Below are 14178 nucleotides of genomic sequence, written 5' to 3' on the forward strand. Positions count from 1 at the left end.
CCTTTCTTTCAGGAGTGCTAGTTCTGCAAGGTTCGCAGGAGAGTTCTGTAAAGTTTGGAAGGTAGGAGACAAGATACTGGCAGAAGTAAAGCTGTGAGTACCGGGTGTGAGTCGTGCTTCGGTAGCTCAGATGGTAGAGCACTTGCCCGCGAAAGGCAAAGTTCCCGAGTTCGAGTCTCGGGCGGGCACACAGTTTTAATCTGCCAGGAAGTTTCATATCAGTGCACACTCCACTGCAGAGTGAAAATCTCATTCTGGAAACATCCCCCAGGCTGTGGCTAAGCCATGTCTCCGCTATATTCTTTCTTTCAGGAGTGCTAGTTCTGCAAGGTCCGCAGGAGAGCTTCTGTAAAGTTTGGAAGGTAGGAGACGAGATACTGGCAGAAGCAAAGCTGTGAGTACCGGGCGTGAGTCGTGCTTCGGTAGCTGAGATGGTAGAGCACTTGCCCGTGAAAGGCAAAGGTCCCGAGTTCGAGTCTCGGGCGGGCACACAGTTTTAATCTGCCAGGAAGTTTCATATCAGCGCACACTCCGCTGCAGAGTGAAAATCTCATTCTGTAATAATGTTTTTAGCTTTGCCCTACCAAACTGCACATGAGAAGATTTTCAAATATTTCTGTGGAATCTTTATTTTGCATCCAGAGTGGGATTTTGATAAAATACCAGAAAGCTGAAGGAATAGCTCTTAAATCTGTCCCGGTGAGATGTACGGGGTTGGCTTCAGAAGTGGTTCTGCAGTAATTTCACATGAAGACAGTAACAATGAGGATACATTTGAGGAAATGAATATTGAGCACCACATTGAAACCTGAACCATTTATTTGCAGCAATTTGAAGTGAGGGAGTTGTTAAACAGGTTTCTAATCTCACATACAACTGCAGCAACAGTTAAACATTACAAAATGTACTCGAATCTCTCAGCAACTGTGTTCAAGATTTTCAGTTAGTGAACCCTGAAGTTTGTGGTCTCCCCACAGCTCTAACATTAAATTCCCACAAATAATATTAACTAAGATGCCGTTAATTTTACAGGGCCTGGCATTAAGACCCCTCTCATAGTAATGTTCATATACTTGTGCTTTCATGGGTAATTAACTATTAAGGAGGTCATAGCATTCCATTTGAAGGGTCAAACAATAAGAGCCATCTAAAATACAAATAAGGGAGATCTTTATGCTAGGTTCTGTTAGTAAACCTTTCTCACACATGTGAATTTTTAAGTAGCAGTAGAGGAAAATATTTTTCTGTGGGTAGTCAATAAGGTAGTTGTATTGACCCTGATTTGCATTTCCTTTACCCAGCTGACGATGTCTACTTCTCAGAACAATGAATTATTGGATTGCCGAGAGACTTTGTTCACAAATTACAATCAAGTTGCAAACATTTATGTGCTACTAGAAATGGCAATTTGATAAACATATGAAAAACTATATGGATGATTTTTCTTCAGCAATACTATCAATCTTCCAAGCTATCTCTGGAATAGAACAGTCTTGATTCAAACTGGTGTGAATTTTCCCATGGATTGACTGCCCAGAGATCATCATAACTGAACCTAACAAATAAATTAACAACATTAAAACAAAGTAATTGAGTTATGCTACATTAAGATAACTGATACACATGAAGTTTTCAGAGCACAACTCCAAAATTGAATACTCTTCTTTCGGTGCTTGGTGACACTGCTCACCAGCTGCAATGCCGAGAACTTATTTAGAAATGAATCTAATAAACATTACTGGCACTCCATTAACAGTATTTGCTTCTGTGTGGTATCTGCAGTAACTCTGCAAAATGATTAAGAACATTAGAACCAAGGAGGTAGCTATCCCATATGTAGGTAACTGATACACATTAAGCTTTCAAAGCAATTGAAAAACTGAATACTTACTTCATTTGGTCCCCAATGACATTGCTGACCATATTTCGTATCTAGGAAGCACTGTATCCTTCTGAAAGTGTGATATTGGGCAATCTCACATGTCCATTAACAGGGCAGTCTTTATCTTTTTCTTTGTTTCAAATGTGAATCACTAGAAATGTATTGAAGCAAGTGAGAGCTAGTACATTCTTACTTGCAAAAAGAAGTACAAAATCTTTCCAGCATCAGTCGTACGACAACTAAGTACGACTTGTCTAATTCGTCAGAAAATCTATTTTATCTACTGAACAATGGAAAATCCAGTATGGAATGTAACAATATTAAGAAAAGCATAGTTGCTACTCGCCCTATAGTGAAGATGCTGAGTCGCGGAAAGGCACAACAAAAAGACCGTCGGAATGTTAGCTTTTGGCCAACAAGGCCCTATTCAAAAGTGGACAAAATACACACACACAAAAATGAACCACAGATGGAGCCTCAGCTCCAGCTACCAGAGACTGTGGTCGTGCACGTGTGGTGTCTATTTTTGACAAAGAACCCTGTTGGCCAAAAGCTAACTTCCCGACAGTTTTTGTTGGACCTTTCTGCAACTGAGCATCTCCACTTTATGGAGATTAGCAACTATCCTTTTTATATTATTTTATCTACTGCTACTTTGAAATTCAACATAGTTTAAAATCAGACCCCAACATAAAGACCTCATAGCATTCCATCTCAAGGATCAGAAATGATGGAGGTTATTTGTATTTTACATAGACTTAGAGTTATCTAAAATACAAATAAACTTTCATTTCTTACCCTTCAAATGGAAAGTTATGATGTGTTTGAAGCCAGGTCCTGTATGGGTTTTGGCATCTTTCTTCTCTATTCTTGGAACTTGATGGCACTGCTACCAGGAGACTGCCAACTTCAGAGTTTGCTAATTGCAAATCTTGCACCAAGTTTCTGAGTGATTCAAGAACTTTTTGTAATGTTTCACTGTTGCTGCAGTTGTAGATTGTAAATCTGTTTACACAACTCCCTTGCTGCAAAGGAATATTCGGGGTTTCAACGAGACCATCTATATTTGTGGCTTCGACAGCCTCCTCGACCTCGACAGCCTCCTCAACCTCGACAGCCTCCTCAGCTGCTTCAACAGCCTCCTCAACTACTTCATCACTGCTTCTGCCTTCATATCAAATTACTGTACAGCCACTTCTGAAGCCTACCCCATACATTTCATCAAGACAGAATATGGGGCTGTTCTTATAGGTTTCTGGCGTTTTATCAAAACTCCACTCTGGATAAAAAATTAAGGTTGCACAGAAATGCTTGTATGGGTATTTATATCACTGAAAATCTTCACATGTGGAATCTGGGATATCTAAGTTAACAAAATAATTACAGTTTTTGGACAATGCACTCTCCACACAAAATGAACTATCTGATCTCCTACTCAGTGATCTTACAGTTAACACAACTTTTGCTGAGGCACGTCGCTGCGTGACCAGTTTCACAGACTTGTTCATTTTTTTTTATGCCAAAACAGTGGAACATCTTTGCTATATGATTTGATGGCAGAATTCCTGCAGCAGACAGGACTTTCTAATTAGGCTTGGAAGAAACTGGTTTACTCTAACCTTAGTAACCCATGTTAAAGTCTTGTCTGTATTGTGTATTAGGAAAAAATGTTTTATAATCTTGTTCATAGATTCAACCCAATTTGTAGTGTCAGTCGTTACAGACCTGCCCTTGTCTTCAAACACTTCCACCCATCTTTCACATACCAATAGCCACTGTTGTTTAAAGTATGGCCACACATGCTAGTTTCTCTGAAAAACCTCATGCATTCGCAACTCTCCTATACGATCTCTAAATCCTCCCTCTGTTGACGATTCTGCAGTTTCTTGCCGTATATCTAGAAATGTCATAAAGATTACATTTTTTTTCCAACCATCTTCCCCATGCCTGTTTCCAATGGACTCTGTAAATCAGTAACCCAGTAGAGGGGATTCCAATCCCTGGTTCCAGTCCTTGAAAATGTCTAACACTTGATGGATGGAACTTGCATTGTGAACCTAAATGAAAAAAAGAGACAACCATATAGTCCACATTACTCTTCACAGCTATTAAAAATAAAGGAATATCATATGTTGTTGTTTTGTATGTTATTATTCACATACTTCAAATGATCTCTTTGCCAACACCTCTGATAGCAAAAAAGTAATGGTTTCACTTCTCCATTGGCACCCATACAATGTCTATAATGAATCATGTGATTGCTCAATTCCTTATCCCACTCATCAACCTAATTCTGCAGTCTAGTCTCATCAAACAATACTTTATTTGTACCGTACAAAGTCTGATATATTTGACTGTAAATTGCTTTCTCAGTGCAATAAAATGTAATATTCATTTGACCCAGTATGTGTGTCCCAGCAAAATTTATCAACAAATCTATCTAGAGCCAACTTAATGACTGTGAGATGTCTCTCCATTGAATACAAATTTTTTTTATTTCATTTACGTATGAAGGACGTATGTACCAACTTGCCACAACATGTTTGGTACCATGTGTGTGTGTGTGTGCTTGCTTGGGAAACAATTAAGTACTAATACAAGTAACTATTTGGTGGGATTGGCTATGCTAAATCCTTGTGTAGCCTTGCAAGAACCTGTAGGACAAAACAAATTTATCAATTATTTAATTAAGAGCATTAAAAACAAGTAATTTTTAAGCATACTGTCAACTGTTCATTACAATTTTCTCAAAGCAGAACCCAGACTGAATACTCACTTTTGCCTTGGTATCCCTGTGTTTATTTACTAACTGCTTAACTTCATGTTTAGAGCAGCTGGGCAATTGCTTTTCTTTGTATCCAAGATTCTCAATCTCTTCTGAAGATACAAATGTTCTTCCTAAAAGGATAAAGTACTACTATAAATTTTATTTAGTACACTTTCCATGTAACAAACTTGTTTTATGGAAAGTTAGTATATCTTAATACAGCACAGTATTACCAAATGCTCAGGCACACCAATCTCTTTGCTTTTATAATATTTTGGCCCCAAAACACCATGCCTAGAGCACACACTTTTAACAGCAAAGGCAGAACCGAAAAAGGGGATGGGGAAATGTCCCTGCATTTGTCTAAAGAAATACTTTGTTTTACCTGGAACAGTTAATAAAATATTTCTCACGGTCAAAAACACACACGTTGTTATCGTTAATTATTTAACATCTGTTATTGTTAATTAATTTAATTCAGTACAAGAGAAAATTCCATTCAGTTCATAGGTTTTGATGAATAATAAAGTTCTGAATTTATGGAAGCAGATTGTTGATGTATTTGACATAGTGTTGGAGCAAAATTTTACTGGACATCACAACTATCACATCTAGCAAAGAAATGGATGCCACACTGCTTTCCAACAAGTGAAGTGGCTTATTGTGGTTTCAATAAATGTGGAATTAATATTCTTTGCAAACAAAGGAGATGTGAAGAATATTTATGTAGAAAAATCTAATTACCTTAAATGTGGATTTACAAAAAGTAAACTTAACTGGAAAGACAATTATGCTAAACATGCCCTGTCAATAGGTTCATAAGCTGACTGCTGTTTTACACATCAGCACCCCAATTATCAAAAACCGTAGAAACCATTTCTTTCAACCTGAACATAGTGGTACAGCTTCATTAAAATTGCTTGTACATTGCCATCTGTCACTTGTTGCTGCAGTGTTGCTGCCACTGTATTAGAGGCAACAAACAGAGCGGGTCACTCAGCAAGTGCTGCTCAATTTAATTTTCATGTTAAAAAAAAAAATAGGTTCAACTCGGTAGAGCTAGAGCACAGGTTGGGATTACGAAAGGGTGAGAGACATATACATATAACTCCGTGCAGTGTCGGAAGTGGCCATCGTGAGATGACAGGACTACGAGACGCTCTGCCGACAACTGATTTTGGAGTGACCAGTGGCATAACTGTGGCAGATATGACATTTTGTAGCCCTGAATTGAAAGTCATTTGATAACCTAACCAGAACCTCACGACATGCAATATATCCTAGAAAATCCTCACACAGGCTATGTGAACTGCCGAGTTGCCAACTGATGAGGAGTTCTGGTTTGCATTCAGTTACAGGTTATCAGTGACAAGCCGATTCCAAATGAAGAAAGAATGATAGGAAGAAGAAATGTAAGGAAAAAAGGTAAATAAAGTGTTGAAAATGACACAGCAAAGTGTTAGAAATAAAACTGCATACAATCCCATTAAGTGAAAAAATATGATCAAGTAATTCTGATAAGATTAAAATTATTTGTTGGTTGACAATTCACCTGTCAGAGCTGGTTTCCTCCAATTAAGGACTGGTCTCAGATATTCAATTAAACTGTTTACTGAACCTGATGACATCGAGCTGTCAGTAACACAAAGTACCAATGTCTCGTTTACTTTACTTCGAAGTGTTACTGGAATTTTCAAAACGCAGAACCTGTATGTATCACAGCATGTACAACAAATTTAAATAACACACAGCTTTATCCCAGCAGGAAGACAGACTACTACTTACATTACAGATGATAGCAGAAACTGCGATTTGCTTTCACTGTCATCTGTAAGGTAAGCTGTAGCCTGTCTTCGTGACCACAATTAACTTAACATAGCTGTTAGTGTAGTCTTTTTACATCTGATCATCTTGTCAGACAGCAGAGTATCCTATTTCATCATTATTTACAGGATAACGGATACATTCGCAGTAGTATTACATATACATCTGAAAGCAGAAAAACAAGTGTTTTCTGGAGACAATTTCTTAATCAAAACTGTGTAGCACAATAAATACCTTATATCTCTCTCATCATTTGAACTTCTGAATCAAATCTGCAGTGACTTTGCATTATGTGGTGCAAATTATAGATGTACCATGATACCGGAAGGGCGTAGAACAAATTTTTATGGACTCTCACGGTAAGAATTGTTACAAGAATACTTTACAAACCAGAAACTAGAGTAAGAAAAGCTTCATAGTGTTTTGCCATAAATTTTTAGTACAATTTTCACAAACTGAACAGTTACAGCCATATGAGAAGAAAGTCGACATGAACTGGATTCAGTTAAATTTGCAGGAAAGTGGAAATAATGTGAAAGGTTTATGACAACACTCTTCGTAACACAGCTTGTGTAATTTGCTCTTGTTTCTTCCTGCTGAGAGAGCTGTGCACTCCATAGCAAACTGCCTTGTAGCTTGTTCAGTCAAGTGATTTACCCATTCTTCTTACATCCATATATAGTTTTTGTGTGAGGACACTGTGTTTCATTATTCAGGTTCAACACACAAGTATTCTTTCCAATTTGACTGTGGTATAATGAACACTGGAAGAACAGTTTTTTAAAGAATTTTATGGTGCCCTTGGAGGTTTTTTTTTTTTTCATGATCATTTAAAGCCATTTTTGCACGATCAAAACCCATTTGTATGGTCATAGAAACCATTATTAATATACAAGTTAGAAAGCTGACCTGTGTGTAGCCAAAGAATCACCACTTAAATGTATAACAAAGGCTGCTCCTTCTGAAAAGTTGTTTAATAATTAACTGAGAAAACTGGAAAAGGCATTAATTAACTTCCCGTAAGGCATAAGCTAGCACACACATCTATTTCTAATGTAAGTAACAGCTCTTGCTAAACCAATATTTCATTATAACTGCACTGGACTCTTTATGTATCCCAGGAAATAAAAATTAATGGCCTTAGCACAGCACTATGCTTAACAGTTTATTGTTTTTTTCTTTTACCTGGTACGAGCTGCGTACTTGATAACAAATGCTATTTCTCATAAACAATGGCAATGTTTAGATTCTCTCTACAGTTATACATGATGGTTTACGGAACGTGTTAAGGAAATAATGCATTTATTATATACTTGAAGCAGACATTTTATGCTGCCTATTTGGTCCTCCACAGACTAAACAGATCAATCACAGCATCGGCAAGAAACAGCTAAAATCCGATAAGGTGAGCATCCATATACTGGTATATGTAAATCACTATTGGGCACCATCCAATAATTCATTACTACCTGGAAAGTCAGCAGCTGTTCCAATAGTGGTAGCTTCTATGAGAGCAAATGTTGACAAAACTTATTTAACTTCCAGAGGACTACTTTAGAACAGATGGGTCGGAAGCGGGTATTTGGTCAATTCTGTAAGCGACGTGATGAACACACATATTAATAGTTCATTCTATATAAACAATAAAAGGTACACATTTTCGATTAAAACATCTGACTTTTTTCACATTTGCAACTTTCAGTGATTGTGGTTAGATATTAAAAAAAAACTAAAAGTCTGTAGAGGTGTGTGTTAACTCTATAGAAAGTTACAAGTCTGCAAAAGTTCAAAAACAAATTAACACATATCAAGATAAATGACTATCATTATTCTAATCCATACAGGGCAATGGTACTTCTATTATAGAAAAATAAATTTGCATGGCTTCGTACATGACCTCACATTCTCCAGTTTCCCCTCACTCTTTCCCTCCCTACCCCAGGCCATTACCAGCCAACAATCGAGATAGTGAGGGGAGCAGTGGAACCTCTTTAATTTCAGTTTGTTGTCTCCTGTTTTCCTTCAATAGAAAACTTGTAAGATTGTATGATATCTATCACTTCCATTTTTATCAGTACAGTAAATAATTGCCTTTCATCCATTTATTTTCTCAAATACCTGAAGGATATAGTTATGCATTTGTGTGGTTTCAATGTTTAATTTACACATGTAATTTAATGAAAAGTCAAATCAAAGTGCTGAATTTTGATATGCAATAGATTTTGTCTTCCTGTATATCAATTCAAAAATCATAATGTACAATTTCTGAAGCTGTACAATATATTGAACCATAATGAGATATAAGATATATTTTTAGTGAAAATGGATTGATGAATATTTACTCAAAGTGGATAAAAATCATGTATTTGGTATGAAATATTACCTTGCTGTTTCATTGTTCTAGTGAATCATTTAGAGACCTCCAAAAATTTTGGTATGCTATTTGGATACACATCTTCACATTTTAGAAATAAAAGAATACAATAGTACGTTTAACTTATTTACTCGCAGAATGTTATATTTCACACGGTGACTGCCAACAGCCAGAGCAGACCCTGATGCTGTTTGCCCACCAGTGTGGCGGTGAAAACCCATTACTGGTCATGCTGCATTCAGTGTTCTGTATAGGAAACAGTATAGTGCACTCCAGATTAAGTTCAGTGAGACCTTTATTGTTCATCAGGATGAGGTGAGGAGTGCACACTCAAGTAAGGAACAAATTACTATTTACACAGCAGTGGTTTACACAGTTACCACTCCAGTTTCAGTATCTGATTATTTGTATTCTATATTTATTGGTCCTGTCAATCATACACTGAACAGGGGTACATAATGATATAGGACAAGTCAAGTAATTTGCAATAAAGTTTACCAGAAAAACTGTTATATGGTTTTCAGTACATAGCAATATAACTCTAACATATGGAAATAACATTTCACAAATACACAAATAAATTTTATATGCACACATTTCATACTTTTGGCATTCATTATACAGACACACACATATATGTAATAGACCACATATAATACACAGATAAATCTACATGTACACATTTCTTATTTTGGCCTTAACTGTATAAACTATTTAAATTTTTCACATATTTACAATGTAGATAAAAATTCAACACTGTAATAGCAATTCTGTACCAAGCAGTCACTCACTGCAGTTTTTAATTTATGCATGCCAGTTATTACCTTAATTCTGTTTTAGGTAGCTTGTTATACAGTTTTTTTCCTGCTTGCAAGGGTCCTTTTTGTTTTATTGTTGTATGTGAAAACTGCATATGTAAATCTTGATTATTCCTTGTGTTGTATGAATGGATATTTTGGTTTTTTGGAGCAATCTTGCTATTTTCATGTACGATTTTCCTTACAAACATTTTGTTTCTAGGATACATAGTCATGGTAATGGAAGAATATGAAGCTTTTTAAATCAGGGTTTGCATGAAGATCGAGGTGCTGAGCCTTCATAGGCTGTTATAATACTCGTTTGTGCAATAAAACAGCTTGTGCTGGGTGGTGAATTTCTCCAGCAAATTAAACCATATGTTAGTAGTGATTCTGCTTGGGCATAGTACACATTTTTTATGGCTTGCACTGATGTGCATCCAGCAAGAAGTTTTATACTATAACAAATGATATTTAATTTACTACATAGGTGTTGTGTGTGTTTCTGCCATCTTAGGTAATCTTGGATCCAAACTCCAAGAAATTTGGTCCTATTTACAATTTCAAGTCTTTTGCCTAACAGTTCTGTGGTTGCAGTTAAAGGCTGTTTATTCTGCACTGTGTGTAGATGCACAGTGTTTGTTTTATGTGTGTTTATTATTAAGTTGTTCACTGCGAACCATTCGGATACCTGTGAAGTGCTCTTTTTTATTTCATTTTGGAGCTCTTTTGGGGTCTTTCCTTTGATAAGTATATTTGTATCATTGGCATATTTAATGTACTTATAGTTAGGGATGGATGGTTCTAGGTCATTTACAAACAGCAAGAACAAGACTGGTCCCAGTACAGAACCCTGTGGCACACCGTATTTAACACACTGTTTTTCTGATTGATAGGAAGTTAAAGTTTTTCCTTCTTTGTACAAGACTTCAACTATTTGGTGTCTTGTTTTGTAGATATGACTTTACCCACTCACAGGCTGGGCCTCTGACACCAACATTTTCTAGCTTTCTAAGCAATAGACCATGGTTAATAATGTCAAATGTTCTTGAAAGATCTAGGAATATTCCTGCTATGTGTTCTTTTTTATCTAATGCATTTAAAGCTTCATTTAAGAAATCGATAACAACTGTCTCAGTGGATTTACATTTTCGGAAACTGTGCTGTGTAGCTGAGAAATTTTTTTTTTTTTTTCAATGAAATGTACGAGTCTTTTATAAAAGATTTTTTCAATTATTTTAGAAAAAACAGATAGTAGAGAGACCAGCCTATTATTTGTTATATCTGCTTTTTCACCCTTTTTGTACAATGGCTTCACTTTAGCTATTTTTAACCTTTCTGGGAAGATTCCCTGAGAAAAGGGACTATTGCATATGTCTGCCATGGACCTAGTTACTAAGGGTGCACATTTTATAATGATATGGTCTGGTATGATGTCAGTAGCAGAGGAAAATTTTGATTCTAGCTCCCCTATTGTTTTTACCACTTCCTGTTCATTTGTTGGGTACAGGAAGAGAGACTTGTTACTAGGGATAGTTTTAATCTGATTTGCAGTGACAACATATTGAAAGTTTTGCTTCACCAGAATCTCAGCTGTAATATTTAAACTGTGGAATGTCCAATGACAGAACACACAGTGGCAATAGCTAACATTTTACAACAAACAATAAAAAAGGAAAATGCTTCTTTAGTTACACTGCAGTGAAGTATACAATTCAGCAGCTTTTTTCAATTTGTTAAAAATTGATTTCAGGTCATAATTGTGATATTACAATACATTTAAAAGTTATGCAAGTGCAAAAAGAATTTTAACACTTTTTGGAGTGAGTGTTAAATTACTATTTTGGTAGGCGGGAAATTTTGCTACCATATTACAAGACACCTGCTGAATTGGCCTCAACTGTGAGCCGGGTACTTCCAAAGCAAATGTAGCTGAAGACAGCTTAGCACTGAATTCTTTACTCAGTATTTAGGTGAATATCCCCTGAAGAAACACACTTAATCTAAACATATTATGGTGTGCACATGTGGATTAGTAATTGTTCTTTGAGTGTAACTAAAAGTACGGAGCTCTGTCGAAAGAACAGGGACTTACTGTGCTTTGTAACTAACTCGCGCACGTTGGCCGCAAACAGTTCGGAAAATTTGAATACTATTTAGGAAATAAGTGAGGATATGTGGAACAAACCGTGTTCCTGTAACAAAACAGCAAGAAAAGGTGTCAGTTGTGCAAAGTGTAAGAGGAAATTCCATAACTCGTGTGTAAATGCGACAGATAGAGTGAAAAGCTGGAAATGCAGTGATTGTCAAGTATTCGAAAAGAATTATATGTGTATTAATAAACAAATTCCAGAAGCGAGAATCAGCCAAGAAAGAAATGTGTAAAATCTACAGATTCCAGGTGTCCAACAGAAAGCACTAATCACAATACAGTGTGCATACCACAACAAAGAATGCAGTTTTAAAAGGAAAGCAATCTAAGGGTGCAGCAATGAACATGCAAAACTTTGCTCCTGAGAGTCAGTTAGTGAGTAGGAGACCAAAAATATTTGTTGCCTCTGCTAGCCATGGCAGAGACAGTGCAAGAAACATTTTAAATTTAACTTCAAATAAATATGACATTGAAGGGAAGGTGATACCAGGTGCCCCCACAAGTGTATAATATTACAAAAATACAGTAACCTTCACAAGCTGGCAAAAGAAGATTTTCTGTTATTTGGGCAGGGGCTAATGACGTAGCAAAGGATGAAGCCAACTTGGCAAATTGTTCATTACAAAAACCCTTGTCAGCATTACAAAATAAAAATGTGATTGTAGCTGGAGTATCACACAGGCACCTGCCTGATTGGTGTTGTGTAAACCAAGAAATTCAATCCACAAGCAGAAAACTAAAAAAAAAAAAAATAGTGAAAGACATCCATAATACTTGTTTCATTTAATACTCCTAGTAACAAGGAGCTATATACAGCACATGGACAGCACCTAAATGCAAAATGCAACTGGTGAAGATCTAATGGCTGCAAGAATTCATGAATCAGTGGAAACAAACAGGGAAGTGTACAAAACAGCAATAGAGCTTAAATGGAAGGATACTGCAGTCTCAGGTAAAGCATCAGTGAGAATGGTTACTGACACAACTCGTGCACAAATAACAAGAGAATCCTTAAAAGGGAAAAATGTACCTATTTACATCACAAGTACTCAAGAAGTAAACATACCCAAGAGATCAGTGACAAAATTAGAAGAAGCAGCAAACAATGCGGCAGGAATGAAGACACTGTATAAGGACACGGACCTACTTGCACAAAGAAGAATAGTGACAGTTGAGTGTCTGTCAATACCAGAGACAGCACAACAACAACATCTCCATTATCAGCTGCAGATCAACAACAACAACCAGTAGCAGCAGAGAATCTGTCAGCTTTAGCAGCAGTAGCAGACACACCACCATCGTCAACAGCAGCATCCAGTCCAGCAGAAACAATCAGCAGACTGCCAATCACAAGAGTGACGAGATCATCGCACTTGAAGAATTTTTTTCTACCAAGCAGACTGAAGGGGACACTAGGGTGAGCTGTGCACCAAATCTAGGTGGCTCGACTTTGCTGTATCGAACATACAGGGATTAAGCAACAAAATGTGTGAGCTGGAAGTAATTTTTCTGTGCTGCGTATCAATGAGCACTCGCTTTGGGACACTCAGAATTGTGCAGCAAATGTACCAGACTTTGGCTTAATAAGTAGCTTTTGCAGGGAAACTCATAAATGTGGAGGTGTAAGCATCTATGTTAGAAGTAATGTTAAATATAAAGAGGCAAAACTTAGCAAGGTGAAGTGTGCGGAAAAAGATTTTGAATGTTGTAATTGTGAACTTACTGATTGTCAGACTATCAGTGCTTGCATCTATAGATCCCCATCAGGTGACTTTACCCAATTCTTATATTATATAGATGATACTGTAATTGAATTGAGAGGCAGGTCAAAATACGTAGTAGTTATGGTGAATTTAAAATTAATTTTAACAAAAGTAATAAGAACAAGGTCCAATTATTAAATCTGTTTAACTCATACAAAATGCAACCTTGGAGCAGGAAATTACCAGATATGGGGATGGGTCTGAAACAATACTTGATCACATATTTACCAACAAGCAAAGCATTGAGTACAATATTGAAGTAACAGACACAAGCTTTTGTGACCGTATGGCTTTAAAAATGATAATAAGGAATGAGAACAATAAAAAATGCAGTCACTGAAAAATATGTACAAAGACGACTTATTAATGCAAGCAACATAAGGGTTTTCAATTGTTTGTTGTTGTTGTGGTCTTCAGTCCTGAGACTGGTTTGATGCAGCTCTCCATGTTACTCTATCCTGTGTAAGCCTCTTCATCTCCCAGTACCTACTGCAACCTACATCCTTCTGAATCTGCTTAGTGTATTCATCACTTGGTCTCCCTTTACGATTTTTACCCTCCACACTGTCCTCCAATGCTAAATTTGTGATCCCCTGATGCCTCAGAACATGTCCTACCA

The sequence above is a fragment of the Schistocerca cancellata genome, chromosome 11 (genome assembly GCF_023864275.1).
Source record: "Schistocerca cancellata isolate TAMUIC-IGC-003103 chromosome 11, iqSchCanc2.1, whole genome shotgun sequence".
Lineage (NCBI taxonomy): Eukaryota > Metazoa > Arthropoda > Insecta > Orthoptera > Acrididae > Schistocerca > Schistocerca cancellata.